This window comes from Lissotriton helveticus, chromosome 1_1, assembly GCF_964261635.1.
Source record: "Lissotriton helveticus chromosome 1_1, aLisHel1.1, whole genome shotgun sequence".
Classification (NCBI taxonomy): Eukaryota; Metazoa; Chordata; class Amphibia; order Caudata; family Salamandridae; genus Lissotriton; species Lissotriton helveticus.
The window spans coordinates 306,697,744-306,724,585 of record NC_136057.1 but is presented as its reverse complement, the minus strand read 5'-3'; the positions used below and the strand labels follow the sequence as shown (position 1 = coordinate 306,724,585).

Genomic DNA, 26,842 nt, shown 5'->3' with positions numbered 1-26,842 from the left:
AACTCTTAGCTTTTCCTTCTGAGTAACATGCCATTTAATTCCCTCAGGAGGCTTGAAGATTGTAGTGGAAGAACAGTGACTTCCAAGTTGGACGCAGACCAGTCGAATGCATTTTTAGCAAGCCTTTCCAAGTAGTGGCTCTATGCTGCAGTCCAGCTAATTATCAGAGTTGACAAGTATGCATACATCACCCAAAGCTAAGGATTTAGTATTATGGACCTCTATTAGAGGCCCACATAAAAATTCGAAGTTGGTTGCTTGACCTTCAGCGCAGTTCATCGAGGCATTCAATTCCACGCGGCGCTGAAATGGAAAATCCATGTTTGATCACAAGTTTCTAGGAGTAACTCTATTGTTAAGATTTGAGGTTTCCAAATTTTACCTGAAGTGTGGCTTTTACTGGATTGGCGGCACCTATCTCCGTTTCTTTGCCAGTGTAACTTCTGTCTTTTGACAGCTTAGATTTCAGTCTGGAAGAAATAGACAGCAATAGACAGCGTTATTATTCTACTTGCATTTGGGTAGTGTTGTTGCTTTTTTGCTGAGACTTTGTTTTATTTAAATGTAAATTATTATCTTCTGCTTTTGTAGAATGGGTGCAACTTCTGAGGAGCCAAGAAATACTTGCTTTAAAGTAAAAAACAAAAAAACAAAAGAGGACTTGTCCATCTCAATAAAGAAGTTTTCGAAATAGAGAATTTAGAGGTCCCATTTGTAGTCCTTGCTTTTGCAATTAAACATTATTAACATTTAAATCTGTCATAAGGTCTAAGAAAAGCGGCGGATATGAGAGGTGCCGATGAATGGTGGGAAGCTGACAACTGCACAAGGTCCTAACATGGAGGCATTTCATAAGATGTCTTGATGGAATTGCCTGGTTATGTCTACAAGTGTATTGGGCTAAAAACGCACAAATGACCTTGGTTTATTAATAACATTGTAAAATACAGTACCCAATATCTGATATAACATCACCAATGAAAAAGGCTAGAAGATATTTCAATTGCCTTGTTTCCCAATGTGGCTGAAATTTGCAGTGGGGCGCATTTCTGCTCCCAGGGGCAGCTTGCGTAAACTCAAATCTTTCAGCAAAGAAGGATTGATTCTAGGGCCTATACGCACCGCAGAACAACAAATAGATGGAGAAATTAGACAATGTGGCCAAGATGCATGAACTGCTACGAAAACCTCAGGGACCACAATTGCATAAGATTTTAGGCTATATGTCGGAAGGGTGGGGGAGAGGGGCATTGATTTATCTTTTTCATGTTTTATGTGGTTTTGTTTTCTGAGTGTATAGCTACACAACGTATATTAAAAAAAAAACACGGTGAGGGTACTTAAATTGTGTGCACAGTGGGATATTCCATACAGTACTTTACACTCTATTTAGCTTTCCACTGACGCTCAACCTGGAGCAGCCCACCGTAGAAGCCACTACACAATCAACATAAATTTTAACCAAGGATCATCTACTGTTGAGAAATAATTCAAGCAACAATTTATGCCATTAATCTATGATCAAAAAAAGAATGAAAACATGTTCAAAAGCAGGCTTGTATTCTTCTTTTTAGTCAATTCTGTAATGTTTCATTTGGTGATGGCATCCAAAATATCGCTGTTCATTGCATTTTCATAAACAACTGTCGCATGTTCTATACAATATTCCACAGCTACAGCCTACACGTTTCGTCCTTGGTTAAAATTTAAGCTACACAATGTATCCTGCAGTAAACTGTGTATGTACGCCACCTGACCTTTAAGAGTCATATCGATGGCAAAAACCCAATAAAATGTATGGCGAGAAAAAAATATCTTTCAGCAAAGAAATTGAACGAGTATAAAACATTAAAAGATATCTCAATTTTCCCCCTTCACTCTACTATTTGCATTCTCTCGTGCCACCTCTCTTGCATCTGACCTCTGAACGTTTGATATCTTAAGAGGTCAGGGTACCCCTGGACTTTGTTCCCTTGGACTGCTTGTATTCTTCTGGGTGGATGCCCCTGCCTGTATTAGTATTGAATTAGATTGTGCACACACTGTGCCGTTTTCTCTGTGGGCAGTGAGCGTGTGTAGCTGACAGTATTACTTTGGACTGTGCACGCTAAGGGGTGAGGGTGAATTTTCGGCTGAATATTTTGGACCAGCTTTAATTACTATACAATGATTTTTGAAGTTTTATAATTCTCTTATTGATACTTTAAACCCCATAATTTCACAAAAATGCTAATTAAAAGAAAAAGAGATGAGAAGAAATGGTTACAAAATCATGGCCTTGTGTCAAGAAACACTAGTCCACAAATATTTTAGAAAACGAATTAGAATAATAGTTAATCTAGTCTTCAGATAAAAGGAGGGATTATTTTGCAATAATAGTTAATCTATTCTCCAGATAAAAGGCGGGATTATTTTGCAAGGATCGAATGATTGTTTATATAATTACTTTCCCAATTTATGAAATTAAAGACTGGGCTGAAATGATTACCCTGAACGTACAGTGAATTGGTGAACGCTGACGTTTTGCGCCCATGTCTTACACACAATGGGTCTGATGTATCAATGCCTCAGTACATATGAGCCAATGCTCTTTGAATGGACCGCATCCCTTCTTCTGAGTCCATGTCCTTACCTCTTTCCCCACTAGCCCCGCTTTGACTTGTGATGCCGGTTCAGCTTGGACACTCTGCATGACACTTCTCCCAAACACAGGACACACATGTTCAAAGACCTAGTCAAAAAGAAGAAAGGGAGGCTGAGGTGGTCAACAGAATAAGAACAAAGACGCCATCTTCAAGCAAACGAAGCCATGAGCACGATCATAGGATGAAGAGCGCAATGAGACTAGACAGTATGTAGCGAAGACTCAGGGGAGCATTGGGGGCCCAAGAAATGGTCACAACGTACCCCTCTCAGATGAGGGACACCACATAGCCCCTTCTAGCGAGCAGAGATATTTCTGCCTGCTTGTCCGGAACTTGATGTGTATACTATGGTTCTCACAATATTCCCAACTAAGCACCAGCAAATTATTGCACGGCATACAAGATACAAGACACAAGACAGTGCAGGAAGGGCAATAGTGGAACCTTTTGGAGCAATTAAATATGGAGGTGCATAACACAAGGCATGTCATTTGGCATCACATTACCAATGCAAAATGATCACTCTGGTGCATAATCTATACCAGTCACACCGCAGCAGCCAAGAATGAATAAATAGATGCATCGTGGTCTAACATCACTTCCTGAGTTCCAGTCTACGTTGTGATTTTGCACTAGTATGAGCTACTTTAGCTTGACAGAATGTTGTATGTGATTTCATAGAAAAACAATTTCATGGCATACCATTACTGAGAAACCATTTCACCTGAACCTGTAATGGAAATGTTCAGAGTGAATGGCATTTACTATTTCATAGAAACCAATTCATAGAATGTCTTTTTGTTCGAAATTGGCATTTGCATGCTTACGTTTTAAGGTGTAAATGCAATAGTAACAGGTCTTACTTTCAGAAACAGATTTGTTGGAAGTATTTATTTCAGTGCTTTACTTCAGGGCACTTATGAGATTCATATGTTTTCCATTGTCATACTATTACTTTGGATACTTTTAATTTGCTAACCCATCAACACCCCTAAACACCTCCCATCCATTGCTCCTAAACACTGCTCACCACACCTATCCTGTTCTCACACCTGTGTGGAAAAGTCAGCCCATAACACACCTGATGCCCAGGCTGCTGGCGCAGGACGCCTCTTAGTTCCCATCTTGAACAATTACCAAATAAAGAGACGGGCGCTGGAAGCAGGGAAACAAGAACAGAGTTTATTTCTCATGAGGAGAGCCTGTCATTTCGGACACTCGCATAGTGTCTTCAGGAGGTGCTCTAACAAGTTTCTCTGAGGCTTCGTCTTTTATACACATGTTTATGATGCACAAACATTCCTTATTACAATAAAGACACTTTGAAGTAGGAAAAAACATGCTTGGAATCCCAGCTTCAGGCCTATTCCCATATCAGTCGATCAGATGTCATCCTCCCCTCCTGAATGTAACAAGAGATTGTGATCTCTTAGCCGGACATTCCTACAGGACACGAGGGCAGGAGGGGATGATCAAATCAAAGGTTGGGCAGGCGATAGGATCGGACACTTCGGCTGGTGTATCACGGTTTTGTTATGCTGGGCAGGGAAAAGGGGGGGGGTGTACATTCACGAGGCTTGGTCGTAGGACTTGGGACCAGGTCAAAAAGGCCAAGTGCAGCTGGAGGGGGCTCGTCAGCTGAGGGGAAGGGTGTTCTTGGGAGGAAATGGGGGGGTGAGTCAAGCAGGAGTGCTACTTCTAGAGTAGGGTCACGCAGAGGGAGAGGGTCTTGTGGCCGATGCATGAGCAGTGCGCGCGGGGAGGGGTGCCGGGAACAGATGGGCAGAGAGGCCATGGTGTCTAAAATGGCTGTCGTGTACGTGTGTGCATGGGTCTATGCTGGCGGGATAACACAGTCAGTGTTTAGTGATATCCATTCTGCTTACAACAAGGGGTACAGTGAACACAAATGAACGCCGCTTATGTACATATACATTGCCATTTTCAACAGTCGCCGCTTTTTTACATAAGCTAGTTCAGTTCTATACAGTCGATACGATAGGCGGAATGCGGTACATATGATTTTACATTTGTTGGGTTATTCATACAAGTCTAGAGATCGGCATAATACTTAGTCGGGGTCAATCAAGAAAAATGTTCCGAAACATTATAGAATCAAGTTCAGACTTTCTCTCCGGTGACATCAACATACAGTAAAAATGCTCTGATACCTTCGGGTCTTGTCAGTGCTATGTGAGACTTCTGGAAAACTAAATACATGAGTGACCGATGAAACATTTTTGAAAGCAACACAAAATGGTTGAGGGAGGAATTCAGTTTGATACAAGCAATTAGTGAAGGGGTGGGCAGAAAGTTCAGGAAGGGGGGGGGTCTTTGTCACAGTGTCTTTTTAACAGAGTCCGTCTTCTTTCGTTGGCGCTGTTGAGCACCGGCGGTGGAGCTATAGGTCCAGCTCGGATTCATCCTTACGCGTTGCAGGGTGCGATCAGTCCTCTGCTGTTAGATCACAGTCCTGTTTCCTAACTGATCTTCTTAGGGGTGCCTCATGCTGGGCACCTGCGTGTCTTTCTTTTTCCGTGGCAAAACCTTATTCTATCTAAATGTTGCTCTTCTTTTCTGAGTCAAAAGTTATGCGAAAAGGGTGATGTTGTTGAATAATCGAGGGAAGAGAGGGCGGAGTGGGATCAGATCTTTGAGCACACCAAGGGACCAAAGGAGCAAAGGATGACGAGCAGGCAGGCCCATCAGTCGGGCTCAAAAGGGACGGGGACTTCAGGCACGAGTGGGTCAGCAAATCAAGGGCTTCAAGGCAGCCCTTCATTCCTTTATCTGCAGAGTTTGAGAGTGGTGCCTCGTCCCGCGTCTCGTTGCTCTGTGATTCCACCTTTGGTCGAGGTCACACGTGCTTCATGATCTGTGGCCAGGCTGTGCGTCACGTCCAGCTCCTCTCCTCCGGTGATTGTATCTTTGAATGGGTACAAAACAAGTTTTAGAAAAACTGGCAGGAGAAGACATTTATACATCTCAATTCCGTCCCCAATCCTAAGTAGGTGGGGGATATGTTCATCAGTCACAGTCAGAAGTCATCACTTATGGAGTATGTAGGAGGGTCATTTCTATTGAATTCTAAGCCTATTTGGCGTTCATTCGTGACGTACGTGGACAGAAATCGGACTCCCATTGACAGTGTTTTTTTATCAAACTCGAAATCGAGTCCTTAGGTTGAGACTCGCCCTTTTTTAGCCCAATTACTGACAATCTTACATTTCCCTTCGGGGTCGGCTAACTCTTGCAAGCAGGGGTGTTATCATCATGAGAGGGGGGCAGAGGTTAAACATGCTTTTCTTGGGGAGCGACGGTTAATTAAGGTCATCAATTACGCTTAGGGGATAGCTGATATGGAGCTGGGGTCAATCGGGAGAAGCGAGGACGCTTTGGACAGGGAGCTGGGGTCAATCGGGAGAAGCGAGGACGCTTTGGACATCCGCACTTAAGTGCAGAGGGGTGGGGCAATCTGGGCATTAGGGATTGCATTTCTAATGAACTGAAAAACAGAAGACCATTGACGTTATAGCCCCCCTATAAAAAAGGCCAGATTAGGGGACATCAGTCGTCTTACCTGTCCTTTCTTTCATTACCAACTCGGGTTCTATCGTTTTGCAGAAAGGAGAGGTAGTAATATGGCAAGTTACAATCGTTTTAGTTTCTGTCAATTTTGCCGAACACCTTTGTGTTCGAAGAGACCCAATTAGGTTTGTGCCGGTGGGGCACAACGTTACCATACAAGGAAGGAGGGAACAGGGGGATCCTCAGAGAGAGAGAGAGAGAGAGAGAGAGAGAGAGAGAGAGAGAGAGAGAGAGAGAGAGAGAGAGAGAGTCCGCACTCTAAACGAACCATTCGGTACACGTATGACAGGGAGGGAGAGGGAGAGGGAGAGAGAGACGTGTACAATAATGGGCCATTCAGTGCGCACACAACACAGAACAGCAAGGGTCAAGTAATACGGAAACACAGGCAGAGGGACGACGTAGACCCATACATTACGTGCACTCAGACTCAGGCGGGGGAGACAGTACATGTATTATGTACAAAAATCCAAGACAAAACATAGAACAGTTATTGGCCAAAATGATCTCTGCCTGTATGCTGCGCATCCTTAGCATCCTAAGCTCTGTTTACCTTTTTCTTCTCTTTTATCGTCGGCTGCCTTTACCGGTGGCTTTTAGTTATCTACACTTATATGCCTTTGGCAATTGGTCAAGAACTAACCTGGTCGGGCTAGGATGTTTCCAGGCTTGAGGCAACAGTGGGTGTCAGTTGTGAGAACAATGGGGCAGCTTTGATTTTCATGTCTATGAGGGTGCGAAAGGAGGTAGTAGATTTTAAACACTGGCAATACTCCTAGTCCTCCAAGCGGAGGGTACTTGGGTAAACCTCACCTCGGAATATTCCTTAAACTTTCCCTATTTAGTTAAACGTAGGAATTCATTCATTAGTGCACGTCATTCCTGGTTGTATTATTCGGGGTGCCAAGCGAAGTCATATTTCGTAGTTTCCGCTTCAGGCTGTCCTCCCAAGCGCTAAGTAAATCGACGTTCCGATGTGACCTGTAGAAAGAGGGAAAAAGGAAGGGGGGGGGGGCGGGGGCAGCATTTTAAAAACACATCAGCGCGCATAAACTCGAGAAGGCTGTTACTTACTACATACTCGGGCTATCTCCACTGGACGCAATCCCTGCCAACTTGGTGTTTAAGCCCAGGTGGACCATTCGGTGTGGGAGAGATGATTATCGGAAGCCTGTGGATAGCATAGGTCGCCCAAGTGTGGTATTACGGATCGTGCGCGGGGGGGGGGGTCAGAACAAAAGGGCAGTCGGTGCAACGTGGGGGGGCTCGTGCTCTCCTTTGAGGAAAAGTGATAACCTACAGTGGTACGGGGTCGTTTGTCGTTCGTACCGGGGGGGGGTTAGGTGGCACTCCTTTGGGGCGACTTAGGGGCATTTTTAAAACAACTTTCCTGACACAGGTAGCATATAACGTATAGGCTAAATACCAGGATCTTTAGCGGTTGCTTTAGGCTGTACTAAAGTGCAAAACACATACAACAAAAACCTGGACCGTTCATATTTGCAATATTTCTGCGTACTATACTTTTTAACCCTTAACTAATCGAGCTGGGCCATTTCACCTGTAATTTAGTTATATCGGCATTTATTCGAAATTTACCAATTTACACGTGACAACTAAGTTTGCTTTTTCCAAAAATCTTTAATAAAAAATGTCGGTGCATAAATACGGGCCTACAACCCTGTGGGCAGGCCAGAACTGTACATGTGGGGATACTTATTAGTGGAAAACCTAATGGAGTCGGTGGTCGTTGATTTCATAATAAAAAGTGCGACAAGTACAATAAAATCATATCGAAACTTCAGTGTGAGCGAGTATCATAAGTGTTGAAATTCGAACTTTCAATAATCATGATGCGCCAAAACTTAACAACAATTCATTGTCCGAATGTTCAATCAGTACCCATCTCACTTCAATTCATTGTCCGAACACATAATCAGTACCCATCCCATATCAATTCATTGTGTTTTTTTAAAATTGCATACATATTTCATGACACCAAGGCTGAGCAATCGGGGTACAACAAGGAGTTGAAAGTTTCATTTGTATCAGCGCCATTTTGGGGGCAGCCAGGCAGATCCAGGCACAGTCAAAATCTCCACCAACTCGTGGTTGGCCCAGAGCCTCTTTCGGCAGTCCAAAAGTTCCGTTAAAAAGGTCGACAGAAAGGATCGGCAGTATGAACCATCAGTCAAAGGGGGAGGGAGGCAACAATTTTTTCCTACCGGGTCATACTGGGTTTTCACCGGAACTGGTCCGAACTGTAGTCTGCAGGATTTTAGTCATTCAAACTGAGGCTGGCGTCAGCGTGGGAGCGCCGACGTCTCGCGGCTACATTTTCATCGTTCCGCGGGCAATCATGGCAGTCATTCCCCATCGGGGGTGTCTGCGGGGGTCGGGGGCCCCCGTGGCTCTTATAGAATCTTCAAAGTCGAGGAGAACACTTATGATGGTGGGACTCATTTCTTAATCAACAAGCAACCGGGCCATCTCTCCACGCCGGGCCCGCTCCAGCAGGGTTGACCGCCATTTTACGAGTGGGCGAACCCTTGTCGGGTGAGTGGAGCGTTGGGGGTGCCACTGGGGGCCTCCACCTGGGGAGGTGGGAGAGGCTCGTTCGCGCCGCCTCTCCCTCCCAGCGCACCCCACGTCGTTTTTCTCGGCGCTAATATTCATGATGGCCGGACCAGGCGATGAGAGGGGGGCGGGTCGGAGGCATAGGCAAGACATCCCCCCCCGGTGGCTTGCAAGGCGCCGCTTCAGGGCCGAACGGGGAGCTCATACCAAGCCGTGGCTGGACCAGGAGATGCGAGGGGGGGGTCGGTGGCATGAGCAAGACATCCCCCTCCGTGTTGTCGCAGCCATTATTGAAGAAAGAAGAGGGGACGCCCGGATCCCGTCGGCCTCGGCGCCTCTTTTGGCCCACCTTACTCGACGACCTCCGGCCGACGGCTGGCAGCAGGACCCGCCCTACACGTGCCGAAGATCTCGTCTTCCGGATGGGCGTAGCCGCGAACCTGTTGCACTTCGGGAGTTTCCAGAATGGGGGTAGGTATCTGTTGACTAGTATCTGTCTCATGTTACCGTTATTGGGGCGTGGCAGGCGGTGGGACAGACATGTGTGGAGCAGTGAGGGGTGGCGAAGCCTGGTTGCCTTGTGGCTGCCGTGATGTCAAGCTTGGCTTCTCTCACCATTTTCATGTTTCGTATTACGGACTTATTTCTTAACGTTTCTTTTTTCTAGCGAAATCATGTGTTTTATCGTCAGCTATTTCTAACGTTTTCCTATTTGTAGTGAAATCAAAAACTCATCAGTGGCCTACTGATTTTGCTTTCTTATTTCCTTCTTCCCCTTTTTTTTTTTTCTAGCGTGTTTCATGCTAAAGTTTCTGTTAACAGGATACGGTGATTACTTCGTTATTGTTGCATATGTCCTTTTTATTAGGGGTACCCTCTGGTCGAGCCAGATGACCTACCTCTCATAAATGGTCCGGGTGGAACTAGTTTACCAATCAGTGGGGAGTAGATAGGCCCGAGAGATTACAACGGGGGACAAAGGTCCGCATTACCTACCCTTCACTTCTTGCAAAGATTAGACAGAATATTTCTTTTCTACGTTTTTTGCAACAGAGAATACCTCAAAAGAACTATTCCTTGAACAATAAATGTCCAGACAATCAATCAATCAGTGGGGAGAAAAACAGGCATGACGGATTACAACGGGGACAAAAATCTGCATTACCTATCCTTCACTATCTGCAAAGGGGGCAGAATATTTCTATTCTTCCCTGTTTGTAGACAGGGAATATCTCAAAGAGCAATAATCGATAAAAATCGATAACAAACAATCAGTGGGGAGAAAAATAGGCATGACGGATTACAATAGGGGACAAACGTCTGCATTACCTATCCTTAACTATTTGCAAAGAGAGAGAAACGTTCCTATTCATCGCTGTTTGCAAATAGAAAATGTCTCAAAGAGAACCAATACTTCAAGTACAATCAATCAATCAATCAGATGGATAAAGCCATCCTACCAATCGGACGTAAAGACGTCCTACTTAACCTTACCCGGACCGGACCGTGTGGGCAATTCTTCGCCTTCCCTTTTCCAGCGCCCGATCGTTCTCTTTCTCCATGTTTTTACCGCAGCATTCCTGTGGGATTCCAGTCAGGACAGTAGGTCACTTGAGAGAGGTCCGTTCGGAATCGGTGAAGTTCATTCAATCGGTAGCCGGACGAGGGCCCTCTCAAGGCAGGTATACTCCAATCGTTTAGATGTTCACCCCATCGTCTGGACCTCTCTTACCGGACCTTATGTCGCTGATGGACCCCGCGTTGGGACGCCAATTGTGGAAAAGTCAGCCCATAACACACCTGATGCCCAGGCTGCTGGCGCAGGACGCCTCTTAGTTCCCATCTTGAACAATTACCAAATAAAGAGACGGGCGCTGGAAGCAGGGAAACAAGAACAGACTTTATTTCTCATGAGGAGAGCCTGTCATTTCGGACACTCGCATAGTGTCTTCAGGATGTGCTCTAACAAGTTTCTCTGAGGCTTCGTCTTTTATACACATGTTTATGATGCACAAACATTCCTTATTACAATAAAGACACTTTGAAGTAGGAAAAAACATGCTTAGAATCCCAGCTTCAGGCCTATTCCCATACCAGTCGATCAGATGTCATCCTCCCCTCCTGAATGTAACAAGAGATTGTGATCTCTCAGCCGGACATTCCTACAGGACACGAGGGCAGGAGGGGATGATCAAATCAAAGGTTGGGCAGGCGATAGGATCGGACACTTCGGCTGGTGTATCACGGTTTTGTTATGCTGGGCAGGGAAAAGGGGGGGGGTGTACATTCACGAGGCTTGGTCGTAGGACTTGGGACCAGGTCAAAAAGGCCAAGTGCAGCTGGAGGGGGCTCGTCAGCTGAGGGGAAGGGTGTTCTTGGGAGGAAATGGGGGGGTGAGTCAAGCAGGAGTGCTACTTCTAGAGTAGGGTCACGCAGAGGGAGAGGGTCTTGTGGCCGATGCATGAGCAGTGCGCGCGGGGAGGGGTGCCGGGAACAGATGGGCAGAGAGGCCATGGTGTCTAAAATGGCTGTCGTGTACGTGTGTGCATGGGTCTATGCTGGCGGGATAACAAAGTCAGTGTTTAGTGATATCCATTCTGCTTACAACAAGGGGTACAGTGAACACAAATGAACGCCGCTTATGTACATATACATTGCCATTTTCAACACCTGACCCATTAAAGTCCTTTCTACCCCTACACTCTACCCATTCCTGAACTGCATACCCACTCACAACCTTTAAACTTCTCCATTCCTAAAGTATAAAAAACAATTTTTACCCATAAACCTCACCCCTTTATATCCTTCTTCACTCCAACCTCCACCCATCCCCGAACCCTAAAAACTTCACCACCCATCTATGACTCCTACGAACTTCACACCACCCTTAAACTCTACCCTTCCCTAAACCCTAAAATCAATTATCTGCATCTTAACTCCACCCATCCCTGAATGCTTTAAAACCTCTTATCACTCTAAACTCCACTGAATCCTAAACCCTAAAAAATCTTTATCACCCTTCCTTAACCTCTACCCATCACTAAACCTTAAAAAAGAATCACTAGCCCCAAACTCTACCTATCCATGAACCTTACAACCCCTCAACACCATTACACTCCACCCATCCCTGAACCCTAAAATCACCTCACTACTCACATCCAAATAATGGTCATATCTGTTTTCTATAATATGCCTTTGCACACAAACGTGGGCCCAACAGTTCACATATCAACCAAGTTAAAAATACACACTGGGCGGATGAAAGGCTTGGCTTGCAAATGAGAGGAAGTGAACTGTCAGTGGCACACGTTAGTTGTGAGTGCATTTGGGCGGTGGGGTTAGGCAACCATGCTCGGAAAACACCCACGCACTCGTTGCATGTGTCTGACATCTTTATCCCCACAGTGAAGACAGTGGCGTAGGAAGGGGGGTGTGGTGGGTGTGGCCCGCCCTGGGTGTCATCACTGAGGGGGATGACAAAATGGCAAAAATATGTGTTTTTTAACACATATTTTTACCATCTTGTCAAGCCGGGGATGACAAGAAATGTTCAGCACCAGATACCACCTGACCTTGCTAGGCCACTGAGTGAGGAGAATTAACCTACACAACCCTTAGAACGCCCATCACCTCAGCTGGTCTACCTTTTTCCAGTGACATTAGCAATCTGGTGTTTTGTACATGGCGGACATTTGGCCACGCCCGTCTCGCAGCCCATGATTACTGGCCAACCTCTGCTGGAAACGGGCTTCGGTCATGCACAGCAGGCAATGGATGCGGGGCCATGGCTTCTAGGGACCTCATATTAATAACTAATAAAATTCTACAACATATAATAAAATGACAAACAATTCTCATTAAAAACTCTAAAATACATAACATTATTAAAAAAATCGATATTTTTGTAAACTATATTTTTGTAGAATATTTATTACAACTATATTATTGTTATCGATATTACTTACCTGTCAGTTGATATTCTGGTCAAACTATATTTTTGTTGTCGATATTTCTTCAACTCGATATTTCTGCGGGGATATTTATGTCACACGAAATTTCTCCGTCAATATTCCTACTCTGCACCGCAGAGAGTGTGTCCCCCCCTGTTTTTGTACATAATACATAGCTGTCATATTGTCCGTCCGGATTAGAACAGCTTTGTTTTGTACTTGTACTTGAAAAGTCTTGAGTGCTAGGAAAATCGCTAGCAACTCTAAGTGATTGATGTGGAACAGTTTTTGTTGGCTGTTCCATTGGCCTTGAGTGGTATAGTGCATGAGATGGGCTCCCCATCCTGTGAGGGATGCATCTGTCGTGAGCACTATTTGTGGAACAGGGTCTAGGAACGGCCGGCCCTTTGTCAAGTTTTTGGTGTTCCACCATTGCAGAGAGTGATATGTACGGCTGTCCACCAACACCAGGTCGGTGAGCTGACCTTCAGCCTGATTCCACTGTTGTGCTAGACATTCTTGTAGTGGACGCATTTGTAGTCTTGCGTGAGGGACTATGAAGATGCAAGACGCCATCATGCCTATTAGTTTCATGGACACTCTGGCTTGAAGAGAGTGCTGGCCTTGAAAAAGGGAGACTAAGCTCTGAATGCTTTGAATCCTGGCTTGACCGGTGGAGAAGTGTGGCTCAGGGGTTAGAGGCAGCAGACCCGGAAGCTGAGATCGGTCCTGGACCAGGGTTCAATTCCCCGCCTCGGCGGGTCTTGGGCTAAAAATACCACGGACTCGATAATTCTCGCCCCGGTGCCTCCTCGACTCACGGGTTCACACTCTGCGACTCTGGGCAATAGCTTGCTTAATCTCCACAACGGCCCCTCGCGGCGGGATGCCTGACTTTCACCTTGTGGATACCCTGCTATCTCACAGGGGAATACCAGGAAGGGTTCCCTAAGCAAGCGCCGGGACACCCACTGCGGGTAGCTGTGCGCTATATAAGCTCAACTACATTTACATTTACGCTAGAGCTGCCGGTGTGTCAATGGTAGCTCCTAGATATTGGTGAACGTGCGAAGGCTCTAGGTGCGACTTGGTGTAGTTTATTGTAAACCCTAAGTCATGTAATGTTTGTATTGTTTGTTTTGTGTGTTATACACACTGGTTGAACGATCTTGCTTTTATGAGCCAGTCGTCGAGGTAAGGGAAGACATGTATCTGTTGTCTTCTGAGATGTGCTGCTACTACTGCTAAGCACTTTGTAAACACTCGTGGTGCTGTTGTGATCCCGAATGGAAGGACTTTGAACTGATAGTGTTGTCCTTGTATGACAAATCTTAAATACTTCCTGTGCGCAGGATGTATAGGAACATGAAAATAGGCGTCCTTTAGGTCCAGTGTTGTAAGAAAGTCTCCCTGTTCTAGTAATGGGAGTACTTGTTGTAAGGTGATCATGTGAAAATGATCTGATTGTATGTAGTGGTTTAGGGGCCTGAGGTCGAGAATCGGTCTTAATGTCCCGTCCTTCTTGGGTATTAGGAAATACAGGGAGTATACTCCTGTTCCTTGTTCCTGCAAGGGGACCACTTGAATAGCATCTTTCTGTAGGAGTGCTAGAACTTCCTGTTGAAGCAGAGTTATGTGTTCTGTGGACATTGGACGCTGTCTGGGTGGTATGTTTGGGGGGGTTGCTGTGAGTTCTAGGCAGTAACCATGTTGGATAATTTGTCTTACCCACCTGTCTGTTGTGATGGAATTCCAGACAGGTAGGAACTGTGATAGTCTGCCCCCCACAGGAGTGGAATGTTGTAGGGGAGGCAGAGGGAAGTCACTGTTTGGGAGTGGAAGAGGAGCGGTTGTTGTTATTACCTCTACCTCTTCCCTTATTGTTGTTGCCTCTGTAACCTCCTCTAAAGTTGCCTTTATTAGAGGGGGTTTGTGTATGTGTTTTAAAAGATGATGTGTTATCTGCGCCGGTCTGCTTGGAGCCTCCTCCATAAGAGGAGCGACGAAAAGAACTTCTAGTCTGGGTGGATTGTAGCGCACCCATAGACTTAGCAGTGTCTGTGTCCTTCTTCATCTTCTCTAGTGTGTTATCTACTTCTGGCCCGAACAACTGGTTCTTATTGAAGGGCTGGTTCAAGATGGTAGTTTGTACTTCTGGTTTGAAACCTGGAATGCGTAACCATGCATGACGTCTGAGGATAACACTAGTGTTATCTGCTCTGGATGCTGTGTCAGCTACATCTAGTGCGCATTTAATTGAGGCATTAGATATTAATTTGCCTTCTTGTAAGAGCTCTGCTGCCTGATCTTTGTATTGATCTGGTAGGTGTTCCATTAATTTTCTAGTTGGTCGTAGTGAGCCCTGTTGTAGCGTGAGAGTAAGGCTTGTGTGTTTGCTATGCGCCATATGTTTGTTGCTTGTGCAGCAATTCGTTTCCCTGACGCATCAATAATTTTTGATTCTTTGTCAGGCGGGGGTGTGTCACCAGAAGTTTGGGAATTGGCTCTTTTACGTGCATTTGACACTACCAAAGAGTCTAATGGCAGATGTCCCTTAATGTCGACTGGATCAGCTGGTGCTGGTCTATACTTTTTCTCTATTCTGGGATTTAGTACCCTACACCTTACTGGATCTTTGAAAATCTCTGGAGCATGTTTAATGACCCCTTTGATCATAGGTAGTATTTGAGTAGACCTTTTTGACTGCTCAAAAGTGTCTAATAAGAAATCCTCCTCAATGGCATCAGAGTGCATTGGAACTCCATGGTAAAGTGCAGCTCTGTTTAATAGATGATTGAACCCAATACTATCCTCTGGAGGGGAAGGTTTTGTTGGGTAGTACTGAGGATCAGGAATGTCTGGTGCATTATTTGGTGGGAAATTATATGCATCGTCCTCTTTGGGATATTCTGGGTTGACAGCTTCATCCTCATCTAAAGGGTATGTATGTGGCTCTGGTACATCATCCCCCCCCACCTAAGTCATACTCTTCATCAGTGTGGTGTGATGATGCAGGAGATTGAGCAGGAGAAGTTATAGGCTCAATATATGGAGTGATAGGAGAGGAAGAAGGTGAAGGAGAGGGAGGGTGCATTGGAGAAGTTGCACAATCCTTTTTGGCAGGAACCACAGTTGGAAGTGGTGTGTCTGCTGGTCTTTTTTTATGAGGAATTGCTTCCACATGTCCAGTTTTTGGATTAATATAGACTTTTTTCTGTTTAGGATCTGGTCCAAACAGATCTTCCTCTTCTATAATTTTCTTCGGCATCAATTTCTTCAGTGCCGATAGGGGTTGTTTAGTGTTTTTTGCCTTAGAAGGAGTGATTGAGTCCTGTGGCAATTTCTTCGGTGCCAAAAGTGGTTTAGGCTTGTCTGTATCAGGCCTTGTAGTCTTTGGTACCGCTATTGAAGATTTTGGCGTGGAGACAGGTTTTGTTGGGCCTGCAGCGCCAGAATCTAGCTTCCCTTCTTTATTTTTGGAGCCGGATGGTTTCGGAGTCGAAGCTTTTGGGTCCGTTACGGTTCTTGGGATCGGCACCGATGCCTCTTTTGGTTTGGGTGCTGAAGAGTCTTTGGGCGCCGAAGGGCATTTTAGCTTCGGTGCCGAAGAGTCCTTCGGTGTCGAAGGATGTTTCGGTGCCAATAGAGGAGGTGGAATTGGCACATGTGGTTTTTTCGGTGCCGAGGCACCGGAAGGCGTAGTCTTTTTCCTCGGAGCCGAGCCCGAAGGCGGGGCGTCGGAGGGTAAATTTCGTTCCCGACTGGGCCCCATGGGCGGAGTGCTGACCGTTGCCTTTGGTTTGGGCAGTGTCTGTTGTGCAGGGGCAGAGGTACTCACGGGTTGTCGAGATGAAATCGAATCGTCCGAGTCCTCTGCTCCCGATATGATCTGGAGATCAGGCGAGTCTTCCTCGGCAACGAGTGGAGCCTCGTCCTCGGAGATATCTACGAGTGGGTTCTCGTCCTAGGCGACGTCTTCTTCGACGATCTCCTCCTCAAAGATGGCCTCCTGTGCTGGCGCTGATCTCCTCATCTCGTGTCAACGGGCCCTTCGATCCCGAATGGTCTTCTTCGATCGGAAGGAGGCACAGGCTGTGCAGGTCGACTCGTCGTGTTCTGGCGAGAGACAGAGGTTGCAAACCTCGTGATGGTTGCTATGAGGGAATTTTGCTCGACATACCGGGCATCTCTTGAATGGAGTTCTGTCCATGAGGCGTAGGCCGTACGGTGCCGATAGGCCCAACGGCCCACGTCGACGCACCGGGATGTAGCTGGTGATGTTGAAAAGATTATTCGATGTCGATAAGTGTTTATCTAAAGTTTCACGCTTCGAAAATGCCGAAAAGAGTGTTTTCTAGCCGGAGCGGAAAACTTTCATCCGAACCCAGTGGCGGAAAAAAACAATCTGAGGATGGAGTCGATGACCATGCGCAGTATTGTCCAAGGGAGGAGGCACCTATCTCGTGACTACAAAGACTTCTTCCAAGAAGACAACAACCTGAAATCATCCGAGCCCAACACCAGGTGGCGATCTATTGCTAAGTGTACAATCTGCAGCTCATATGCCTCGAACATATAATTATATTTTAGAAGCACAGCAAACATGACTCGAGTGTTCGTAACTTACAGCTTAGCAGCTGCTTTGTATACTTGCTTGTGACTTAATCAGACCCTCCAGGATTTCGTGATTTGCAAAAAAAATTGCGAAATCGGCAGTTTTGTAAAAATGCTGCAATTTTTACAAAACTGCCCGCGAAATCCAACCCCTTCTATTGGCCGGGTGGCTTTCGCCATGGAGCCAATAGAAGGAGGGGTCCTCGTGTCCTCCCAGCAGGCAGGCGAGGTGGAGTGCTTATTTACTGCTTTATTGAAGTGTTGGGCCCGCCGCGTGCCCGGGCCCAGGTGGCTTTGGGCCCGCTGCACACGGGGCACTTTAAAAAAAAAATTATTGTAGTGTTGGGCCCGACGCGACCCCGGGGTGCGGCGGTCCCAGTTGACATTGGGCACGGCGCACTCGGGAGGCCCTGGGGGCATTAAAAAAAAAAATGATTATAGTGTTTGGCCCGCTGCATGCTCGGTGTGCGGTGGGCCCAGGTGCCGTTGGGCCCGCCGCACACGGGGCACGCGGTGGGCCAGGTGGCGTTTTAAAAAAAAATATTGAAGTGTTGGGCCCGCCGCGTGCCCGGAGTGGGGCGTACCCAAGTGGCATTGGGCCCGCCGCACACGGGGCACGTTGCAGGCCCTGGGGGCATTTTTTAAGAAATTATTGTCGTGTTGGGCCCGCCGCGTGCCCGGTATGCGGTGGGCCCATGTGGCATTGGGCCCGCCGCACACGGGCACGCGGCAGGCCCTGGGGGCATTTTAAAAGAAATTATTGTAGTTTTCGGTCCGCTGCGTGCATGGTGTGCGGCGGGCCCAGGTGGCATTGGGCCCGCCGCACAAGGGGCACGCGGCAAGCCTAGGGGGCATTTTATTTAAAATATTGAAGTGGTGGGCCCGCCGCGAGCCCGGTGTACGGCGGACCCAGGTGGCATTGGGCCCGCCGCAAACGGGGCAAGCGGCGGGCTTTTAAAAATATTGTAGTGTTGGGCCCGCCGCGTGCCTGGTGTCCGGTGGGCCCAGGTGGCATTGGACCCGCCGCACACTGGGCACGCGGTGAGCCCTGGGGGCATTTTTTTTTTAATATTGAAGTTGTGGGCCCGCCGCGTGCCCGGTGTGTGGCGGGTCCAGGTGGCATTGGGGCATACGAGGTGAGAGCCCCTTTGGTCCGTGCACTGCCGCTTCCTTGTCAGTGAAGACCCCACATGCACTAGGCCTCGCAGTTAAAGCGCTTTTGACTCATGACTCATGCAAAGTGATCACGAAAGCGATCGCTATAGAAAAAAAAACACGCAAAGCCCAATCACGGCCCCAAAAGGAAAAGCACGCGCACGAGCATGTGCGATTCCAGGGTCCGTTTTGAGAGCCCGGACAAAAGGGCTCTAGCCAGCGCGAGCACTGCTATGCAGTGCAATGCAGGGCGCGAGACCTAAAAATATGCGAGCAGCGAGTTGTAGTTACTCAGCGGCAGCACTATGATGGTTCCTTTTCAGATGAGGGTAGGGATCTCAATAACAACCTTGAATGTGCTAAATATTTTTATGTCGCTTCTGAGAAGCAGACACCCAGGCCATAAAGCATGAAATGTGACAAAATATTATCCTGCCCCTTATGTCCTGCAGCCCAAGGTAAATGTAGGGTTGTGTCAGTGTATAAGGCCAGCCATTCATGTCATGAAGTGGTAGGGTTTGGAAGAGGTTTTCCTCCTGTACGGCCAGTTGCTGTCCACAAATCATTTTAGGTGCAACCGAGGCTAGTTCTATCATTGGGCCACCATGTTGGCTTTTTCCTGCATTTTTTTTAATCTGTCCAAGAAGCGGCTGTGGGTGTTACTGATTCAGCTGAGAATCGCAATCCTAACGATTAGGATACAGAGTGCCATCATATAAATCAAAGACCTGAGTAACCACCATCAAAATATCTTGTGATGGGCCAGAATTGCCTGTGAATGAATACTTTAACTAAACTTGAGCTTTATATAATCCCTGACAAAGTCTTGTCACCTACTGGGGCAACTGTAGCTTAATAAACTGGCTACCATGGAAGGACCTCATTAATGGCTGTTCCGGCCAAGCCCTTGTATTTTTGTAGGCCGTTGGCGGAAATTAAATCAATATCTTGAATCCACTATAGAGTTTGCCAACTCTTAGCTTTTCCTTCTGAGTAACATGCCATTTAATTCCCTCAGGAGGCTTGAAGATTGTAGTGGAAGAACAGTGACTTCCAAGTTGGACGCAGACCAGTCGAATGCATTTTTAGCAAGCCTTTCCAAGTAGTGGCTCTATGCTGCAGTCCAGCTAATTATCAGAGTTGACAAGTATGCATACATCACCCAAAGCTAAGGATTTAGTATTATGGACCTCTATTAGAGGCCCACATAAAAATTCGAAGTTGGTTGCTTGACCTTCAGCGCAGTTCATCGAGGCATTCAATTCCACGCGGCGCTGAAATGGAAAATCCATGTTTGATCACAAGTTTCTAGGAGTAACTCTATTGTTAAGATTTGAGGTTTCCAAATTTTACCTGAAGTGTGGCTTTTACTGGATTGGCGGCACCTATCTCCGTTTCTTTGCCAGTGTAACTTCTGTCTTTTGACAGCTTAGATTTCAGTCTGGAAGAAATAGACAGCAATAGACAGCGTTATTATTCTACTTGCATTTGGGTAGTGTTGTTGCTTTTTTGCTGAGACTTTGTTTTATTTAAATGTAAATTATTATCTTCTGCTTTTGTAGAATGGGTGCAACTTCTGAGGAGCCAAGAAATACTTGCTTTAAAGTAAAAAACAAAAAAACAAAAGAGGACTTGTCCATCTCAATAAAGAAGTTTTCGAAATAGAGAATTTAGAGGTCCCATTTGTAGTCCTTGCTTTTGCAATTAAACATTATTAACATTTAAATCTGTCATAAGGTCTAAGAAAAGCGGCGGATATGAGAGGTGCCGATGAATGGTGGGAAGCTGACAACTGCACAAGGTCCTAACATGGAGGCATTTCATAAGATGTCTTGATGGAATTGCCTGGTTATGTCTACAAGTGTATTGGGCTAAAAACGCACAAATGACCTTGGTTTATTAATAACATTGTAAAATACAGTACCCAATATCTGATATAACATCACCAATGAAAAAGGCTAGAAGATATTTCAATTGCCTTGTTTCCCAATGTGGCTGAAATTTGCAGTGGGGCGCATTTCTGCTCCCAGGGGCAGCTTGCGTAAACTCAAATCTTTCAGCAAAGAAGGATTGATTCTAGGGCCTATACGCACCGCAGAACAACAAATAGATGGAGAAATTAGACAATGTGGCCAAGATGCATGAACTGCTACGAAAACCTCAGGGACCACAATTGCATAAGATTTTAGGCTATATGTCGGAAGGGTGGGGGAGAGGGGCATTGATTTATCTTTTTCATGTTTTATGTGGTTTTGTTTTCTGAGTGTATAGCTACACAACGTATATTAAAAAAAAAACACGGTGAGGGTACTTAAATTGTGTGCACAGTGGGATATTCCATACAGTACTTTACACTCTATTTAGCTTTCCACTGACGCTCAACCTGGAGCAGCCCACCGTAGAAGCCACTACACAATCAACATAAATTTTAACCAAGGATCATCTACTGTTGAGAAATAATTCAAGCAACAATTTATGCCATTAATCTATGATCAAAAAAAGAATGAAAACATGTTCAAAAGCAGGCTTGTATTCTTCTTTTTAGTCAATTCTGTAATGTTTCATTTGGTGATGGCATCCAAAATATCGCTGTTCATTGCATTTTCATAAACAACTGTCGCATGTTCTATACAATATTCCACAGCTACAGCCTACACGTTTCGTCCTTGGTTAAAATTTAAGCTACACAATGTATCCTGCAGTAAACTGTGTATGTACGCCACCTGACCTTTAAGAGTCATATCGATGGCAAAAACCCAATAAAATGTATGGCGAGAAAAAAATATCTTTCAGCAAAGAAATTGAACGAGTATAAAACATTAAAAGATATCTCAATTTTCCCCCTTCACTCTACTATTTGCATTCTCTCGTGCCACCTCTCTTGCATCTGACCTCTGAACGTTTGATATCTTAAGAGGTCAGGGTACCCCTGGACTTTGTTCCCTTGGACTGCTTGTATTCTTCTGGGTGGATGCCCCTGCCTGTATTAGTATTGAATTAGATTGTGCACACACTGTGCCGTTTTCTCTGTGGGCAGTGAGCGTGTGTAGCTGACAGTATTACTTTGGACTGTGCACGCTAAGGGGTGAGGGTGAATTTTCGGCTGAATATTTTGGACCAGCTTTAATTACTATACAATGATTTTTGAAGTTTTATAATTCTCTTATTGATACTTTAAACCCCATAATTTCAAAAATGCTAATTAAAAGAAAAAGAGATGAGAAGAAATGGTTACAAAATCATGGCCTTGTGTCAAGAAACACTAGTCCACAAATATTTTAGAAAACGAATTAGAATAATAGTTAATCTAGTCTTCAGATAAAAGGAGGGATTATTTTGCAATAATAGTTAATCTATTCTCCAGATAAAAGGCGGGATTATTTTGCAAGGATCGAATGATTGTTTATATAATTACTTTCCCAATTTATGAAATTAAAGACTGGGCTGAAATGATTACCCTGAACGTACAGTGAATTGGTGAACGCTGACGTTTTGCGCCCATGTCTTACACACAATGGGTCTGATGTATCAATGCCTCAGTACATATGAGCCAATGCTCTTTGAATGGACCGCATCCCTTCTTCTGAGTCCATGTCCTTACCTCTTTCCCCACTAGCCCCGCTTTGACTTGTGATGCCGGTTCAGCTTGGACACTCTGCATGACACTTCTCCCAAACACAGGACACACATGTTCAAAGACCTAGTCAAAAAGAAGAAAGGGAGGCTGAGGTGGTCAACAGAATAAGAACAAAGACGCCATCTTCAAGCAAACGAAGCCATGAGCACGATCATAGGATGAAGAGCGCAATGAGACTAGACAGTATGTAGCGAAGACTCAGGGGAGCATTGGGGGCCCAAGAAATGGTCACAACGTACCCCTCTCAGATGAGGGACACCACATAGCCCCTTCTAGCGAGCAGAGATATTTCTGCCTGCTTGTCCGGAACTTGATGTGTATACTATGGTTCTCACAATATTCCCAACTAAGCACCAGCAAATTATTGCACGGCATACAAGATACAAGACACAAGACAGTGCAGGAAGGGCAATAGTGGAACCTTTTGGAGCAATTAAATATGGAGGTGCATAACACAAGGCATGTCATTTGGCATCACATTACCAATGCAAAATGATCACTCTGGTGCATAATCTATACCAGTCACACCGCAGCAGCCAAGAATGAATAAATAGATGCATCGTGGTCTAACATCACTTCCTGAGTTCCAGTCTACGTTGTGATTTTGCACTAGTATGAGCTACTTTAGCTTGACAGAATGTTGTATGTGATTTCATAGAAAAACAATTTCATGGCATACCATTACTGAGAAACCATTTCACCTGAACCTGTAATGGAAATGTTCAGAGTGAATGGCATTTACTATTTCATAGAAACCAATTCATAGAATGTCTTTTTGTTCGAAATTGGCATTTGCATGCTTACGTTTTAAGGTGTAAATGCAATAGTAACAGGTCTTACTTTCAGAAACAGATTTGTTGGAAGTATTTATTTCAGTGCTTTACTTCAGGGCACTTATGAGATTCATATGTTTTCCATTGTCATACTATTACTTTGGATACTTTTAATTTGCTAACCCATCAACACCCCTAAACACCTCCCATCCATTGCTCCTAAACACTGCTCACCACACCTATCCTGTTCTCACACCTGTGTGGAAAAGTCAGCCCATAACACACCTGATGCCCAGGCTGCTGGCGCAGGACGCCTCTTAGTTCCCATCTTGAACAATTACCAAATAAAGAGACGGGCGCTGGAAGCAGGGAAACAAGAACAGAGTTTATTTCTCATGAGGAGAGCCTGTCATTTCGGACACTCGCATAGTGTCTTCAGGAGGTGCTCTAACAAGTTTCTCTGAGGCTTCGTCTTTTATACACATGTTTATGATGCACAAACATTCCTTATTACAATAAAGACACTTTGAAGTAGGAAAAAACATGCTTGGAATCCCAGCTTCAGGCCTATTCCCATATCAGTCGATCAGATGTCATCCTCCCCTCCTGAATGTAACAAGAGATTGTGATCTCTTAGCCGGACATTCCTACAGGACACGAGGGCAGGAGGGGATGATCAAATCAAAGGTTGGGCAGGCGATAGGATCGGACACTTCGGCTGGTGTATCACGGTTTTGTTATGCTGGGCAGGGAAAAGGGGGGGGGTGTACATTCACGAGGCTTGGTCGTAGGACTTGGGACCAGGTCAAAAAGGCCAAGTGCAGCTGGAGGGGGCTCGTCAGCTGAGGGGAAGGGTGTTCTTGGGAGGAAATGGGGGGGTGAGTCAAGCAGGAGTGCTACTTCTAGAGTAGGGTCACGCAGAGGGAGAGGGTCTTGTGGCCGATGCATGAGCAGTGCGCGCGGGGAGGGGTGCCGGGAACAGATGGGCAGAGAGGCCATGGTGTCTAAAATGGCTGTCGTGTACGTGTGTGCATGGGTCTATGCTGGCGGGATAACACAGTCAGTGTTTAGTGATATCCATTCTGCTTACAACAAGGGGTACAGTGAACACAAATGAACGCCGCTTATGTACATATACATTGCCATTTTCAACAGTCGCCGCTTTTTTACATAAGCTAGTTCAGTTCTATACAGTCGATACGATAGGCGGAATGCGGTACATATGATTTTACATTTGTTGGGTTATTCATACAAGTCTAGAGATCGGCATAATACTTAGTCGGGGTCAATCAAGAAAAATGTTCCGAAACATTATAGAATCAAGTTCAGACTTTCTCTCCGGTGACATCAACATACAGTAAAAATGCTCTGATACCTTCGGGTCTTGTCAGTGCTATGTGAGACTTCTGGAAAACTAAATACATGAGTGACCGATGAAACATTTTTGAAAGCAACACAAAATGGTTGAGGGAGGAATTCAGTTCGATACAAGCAATTAGTGAAGGGGTGGGCAGAAAGTTCAGGAAGGGGGGGGTCTTTGTCACAGTGTCTTTTTAACAGAGTCCGTCTTCTTTCGTTGGCGCTGTTGAGCACCGGCGGTGGAGCTATAGGTCCAGCTCGGATTCATCCTTACGCGTTGCAGGGTGCGATCAGTCCTCTGCTGTTAGATCACAGTCCTGTTTCCTAACTGATCTTCTTAGGGGTGCCTCATGCTGGGCACCTGCGTGTCTTTCTTTTTCCGTGGCAAAACCTTATTCTATCTAAATGTTGCTCTTCTTTTCTGAGTCAAAAGTTATGCGAAAAGGGTGATGTTGTTGAATAATCGAGGGAAGAGAGGGCGGAGTGGGATCAGATCTTTGAGCACACCAAGGGACCAAAGGAGCAAAGGATGACGAGCAGGCAGGCCCATCAGTCGGGCTCAAAAGGGACGGGGACTTCAGGCACGAGTGGGTCAGCAAATCAAGGGCTTCAAGGCAGCCCTTCATTCCTTTATCTGCCGAGTTTGAGAGTGGTGCCTCGTCCCGCGTCTCGTTGCTCTGTGATTCCACCTTTGGTCGAGGTCACACGTGCTTCATGATCTGTGGCCAGGCTGTGCGTCACGTCCAGCTCCTCTCCTCCGGTGATTGTATCTTTGAATGGGTACAAAACAAGTTTTAGAAAAACTGGCAGGAGAAGACATTTATACATCTCAATTCCGTCCCCAATCCTAAGTAGGTGGGGGATATGTTCATCAGTCACAGTCAGAAGTCATCACTTATGGAGTATGTAGGAGGGTCATTTCTATTGAATTCTAAGCCTATTTGGCGTTCATTCGTGACGTACGTGGACAGAAATCGGACTCCCATTGACAGTGTTTTTTTATCAAACTCGAAATCGAGTCCTTAGGTTGAGACTCGCCCTTTTTTAGCCCAATTACTGACAATCTTACATTTCCCTTCGGGGTCGGCTAACTCTTGCAAGCAGGGGTGTTATCATCATGAGAGGGGGGCAGAGGTTAAACATGCTTTTCTTGGGGAGCGACGGTTAATTAAGGTCATCAATTACGCTTAGGGGATAGCTGATATGGAGCTGGGGTCAATCGGGAGAAGCGAGGACGCTTTGGACAGGGAGCTGGGGTCAATCGGGAGAAGCGAGGACGCTTTGGACATCCGCACTTAAGTGCAGAGGGGTGGGGCAATCTGGGCATTAGGGATTGCATTTCTAATGAACTGAAAAACAGAAGACCATTGACGTTATAGCCCCCCTATAAAAAAGGCCAGATTAGGGGACATCAGTCGTCTTACCTGTCCTTTCTTTCATTACCAACTCGGGTTCTATCGTTTTGCAGAAAGGAGAGGTAGTAATATGGCAAGTTACAATCGTTTTAGTTTCTGTCAATTTTGCCGAACACCTTTGTGTTCGAAGAGACCCAATTAGGTTTGTGCCGGTGGGGCACAACGTTACCATACAAGGAAGGAGGGAACAGGGGGATCCTCAGAGAGAGAGAGAGAGAGAGAGAGAGAGAGAGAGAGAGAGAGAGAGAGAGAGAGAGAGAGTCCGCACTCTAAACGAACCATTCGGTACACGTATGACAGGGAGGGAGAGGGAGAGGGAGAGGGAGAGAGAGACGTGTACAATAATGGGCCATTCAGTGCGCACACAACACAGAACAGCAAGGGTCAAGTAATACGGAAACACAGGCAGAGGGACGACGTAGACCCATACATTACGTGCACTCAGACTCAGGCGGGGGAGACAGTACATGTATTATGTACAAAAATCCAAGACAAAACATAGAACAGTTATTGGCCAAAATGATCTCTGCCTGTATGCTGCGCATCCTTAGCATCCTAAGCTCTGTTTACCTTTTTCTTCTCTTTTATCGTCGGCTGCCTTTACCGGTGGCTTTTAGTTATCTACACTTATATGCCTTTGGCAATTGGTCAAGAACTAACCTGGTCGGGCTAGGATGTTTCCAGGCTTGAGGCAACAGTGGGTGTCAGTTGTGAGAACAATGGGGCAGCTTTGATTTTCATGTCTATGAGGGTGCGAAAGGAGGTAGTAGATTTTAAACACTGGCAATACTCCTAGTCCTCCAAGCGGAGGGTACTTGGGTAAACCTCACCTCGGAATATTCCTTAAACTTTCCCTATTTAGTTAAACGTAGGAATTCATTCATTAGTGCACGTCATTCCTGGTTGTATTATTCGGGGTGCCAAGCGAAGTCATATTTCGTAGTTTCCGCTTCAGGCTGTCCTCCCAAGCGCTAAGTAAATCGACGTTCCGATGTGACCTGTAGAAAGAGGGAAAAAGGAAGGGGGGGGGGGCGGGGGCAGCATTTTAAAAACACATCAGCGCGCATAAACTCGAGAAGGCTGTTACTTACTACATACTCGGGCTATCTCCACTGGACGCAATCCCTGC

The 26,842-nt window shown here is 45.8% G+C and overlaps 1 protein-coding gene and 2 long non-coding RNA genes across 3 annotated transcripts in view; 1 reads left to right on the top strand and 2 right to left on the bottom strand.

Annotated features, from left to right (window-relative positions):
- The window catches only part of TMEM140 (transmembrane protein 140), a 161,659-nt gene extending 158,928 nt beyond the window's left edge, over nucleotides 1-2,731 (bottom strand). The window contains exons 1-2 of the transcript XR_013603781.1: nucleotides 2,633-2,731; nucleotides 383-470 (exon numbers count right to left, since the gene is read on the bottom strand). The gene's annotated coding sequence lies outside the window, so the exon portion shown is untranslated. The remainder of the gene's footprint in view (nucleotides 1-382; nucleotides 471-2,632) is intronic.
- LOC144799331 (uncharacterized) overlaps nucleotides 1-26,842 on the top strand; it is a 104,235-nt gene that overhangs the window by 30,400 nt on the left and 46,993 nt on the right. The window lies entirely within an intron of this gene.
- The window catches only part of LOC144799273 (uncharacterized), a 64,992-nt gene continuing 56,581 nt past the window's right edge, over nucleotides 18,432-26,842 (bottom strand). Inside the window, exons 2-3 of the long non-coding RNA XR_013603788.1 lie at nucleotides 22,131-22,229; nucleotides 18,432-19,970 (exon numbers count right to left, since the gene is read on the bottom strand). This is a non-coding gene — a long non-coding RNA (uncharacterized LOC144799273). The remainder of the gene's footprint in view (nucleotides 19,971-22,130; nucleotides 22,230-26,842) is intronic.